The following is a 2539-nucleotide window of genomic DNA, read 5'->3' on the forward strand; positions in this document are numbered from 1 at the left end:
TCGGGACCTCAAGATCGGGCAGCAGATCCCATAAGAACTCTGCAGTTAAGCATGCTCGGGCGGGAGTAGTACCAGGATGGGTGACCCCCTGGGAAGTCCTCGTGCCGAGTGGCCCAAAGCGAACAATATTGTGATACGTGCCAGAGGGGGATGTTAGAAATGGTATCAGAGCTAGGGCACGGGTCGATGTGTTCGACGGAGACGTCGAACCCTATAATGGGGGGTGAAAGTGAGTTAGATCTGATCCCACATCGGCTAGGAAGGAGAACTAAGCATTCTTTATAAGGGGTGTGGATACCTTCCCTAACACAACACGTTTTAAATCCGTGAGGGCAACAGATCCCATAAGAACTCTGCAGTTAAGCGTGCTCGGGCGGGAGTAGTACCAGGATGGGTGACCCCCTGGGAAGTCCTCGTGCCGAGTGGCCCAAAGAGAACAATATTGTGATACGTGCCAGAGGGGGATGTTAGAGTGTGCTCCAAGATTTACTATAAATAACATGTCCGACTAGAATTTTCGCTCACACCTCTCTTTCTCTCTCTCTCTCTCAGCTAGAGCATCCTGACCTCCCAAGTGATCCCGAGTCCTGATGCGACGTTCCCAAGTCTTTGTAAAACACACTACTGGGTGAGTTCATAGCCTTACTTTTCCTATTTTAACAAAGTTTTCCTAGGGAATACATGCTAGTTAATAAGTTATCGATATCTATAATTATCGTTAACTATCATATCTTAATTCGTGAAATTACATAGATATACTTAAAGCATCAGGATAATATTATGCATGTTAGTTACTCTGCCCAAAAGTTACATATAATATTATGCCTAGTTGTTATGTTTCACCAACATCATAATATAATATTATTCGTGGTAGTTACTCTGCCAAAATTTGAAGGACAATATTACACCAACTCATTACGCCGGCCAAATCTATCAGATAGAATCGTACCTAGTCGTTACTACGCCCGAATATCCAATCAAAACTACTAAGCTATTATAATTATATAGTTAAATATAATTATGTAAGGAAAATCAATGTAAGCAAAGAAATGTAAGGAAAATAGTGTAAGCAAAAGTATACTAAGATACTAAACAAAAAAAAGTATTAAATGTGACCACTATTCATCAAATAGCTAATTAAACTTTTGCTATACCCTGACCTATAATCATTAAATCTTAAGTGTGTGGGAAATGTATGTAGAGATCTATATGAGATTGACACCCCCACCTACGGTTTCTAGCAACAAACTTGGCAGTTGAGTCAGAACAGGGATAACTTTCTAAACTACTACAACGTCCGATGAAGCATCGTGCAGGGAAAATATCAATATCAAGTCAAAATTTTGATTATGGGAATTCATTTTAACATTGTTCTGCTAGACTTAATTAACTAATACTACCTACAAGTAAATGCCTTGATGTAGTAGGACAATTTCTGGCAATGTGTCCAGGTGTTCCACAGTGAAAACATGTTTTTTTCTTCACTGTGAAGTTATTTCTTCCCGCCCCTAATGGTGTATCCTTGCCTTGTCTCTTATTGTTCCCACAAGCATAGTTATAACAAGCACTCTATTTCATTGGAATTGGTGGCTTTTATTTCTCAACAGCAGGTTGATCAGAAGCAGCTGAGTTCGAAGCAACAGATTTAAACTTAAGGAGATGTTGGTTTGTTCAATGGTTTTCTCCTTGTTCTCATCTTCTGCTACTTTACCTGCACATAAAGTAGAAACATTTGACTCTTCAACCTGAATACCTCCTGACACAAATCCAGATGGTTTGCCATAATGAAGATGTGCCTCCCTGTCAATTTCTTCATGTGTCATAGGGATGGATGTGTAGTTATGATTGAAAGGTGGAGGAACACTATCATACCCTATACCTTTTTGTTGGTTATTTTTAAATTTCAAACAATGATCTATCATGTTCGCAACTACTTTGCTTGACACATCAAATGTTCTAAAATCAAAATCTACAGTTACAATTTTTTTTAATGTGTCAAGCTCAGCAGTTAATCCAGCAAGTTGTTTCTTAACATAGTCATAATTTTCACATTTATTACTATAATCTTCTTGAAGCCTCCAAAAGTCTTTGGTTTTTGCTTCTAATTCAGCCTGGAGGGGTTTCTGTCCTTTCCTAAGTTGATATCCTTCGTATTTTAGGTCCTTGACTTCCCTTTTTAGCAAATTATTATGTTCACGAAGAAGTTTAATCGTAGCTTCACATGATTGAGAGCATGAAACTTCATTGACCGGAGTGTTTGCGGAACTCATTGTTTTTCCACACTTCAAAGCATCAAGTTCTTCAGTTATAGCAGCAAGACTAAGATAATTGAGATCTTTTGTCTTCTTGATGACATCCATGTTCATATCCCACAACTTCGGAAGTGAATTCAGCAGCTTTTTGTATATCTCAGATTTAGTCAAGAAGATCCCAGCTATATTCATCTCAGTAGTAAGTGTAGTAATCGCTGCAACTGAGCTTCCAGTGTTTCTCCAGCGATATAATTGAACATGTTGAACTTTTTTCTTAACATATCCTG

General features: G+C 38.6%; 1 pseudogene; it reads left to right on the forward strand.

Annotated features, from left to right (window-relative positions):
- The first annotated feature begins 309 nt into the window (after positions 1 to 309).
- LOC145049164 (5S ribosomal RNA) lies at positions 310 to 427 on the forward strand (annotated as a pseudogene).
- The last annotated feature ends 2112 nt before the right edge of the window (positions 428 to 2539 follow it).

The sequence above is a fragment of the Lactuca serriola genome, chromosome 4, assembly GCF_051521515.1.
Source record: "Lactuca serriola cultivar US96UC23 chromosome 4, Lser_US96UC23_V15, whole genome shotgun sequence".
Taxonomy (NCBI): domain Eukaryota; kingdom Viridiplantae; phylum Streptophyta; class Magnoliopsida; order Asterales; family Asteraceae; genus Lactuca; species Lactuca serriola.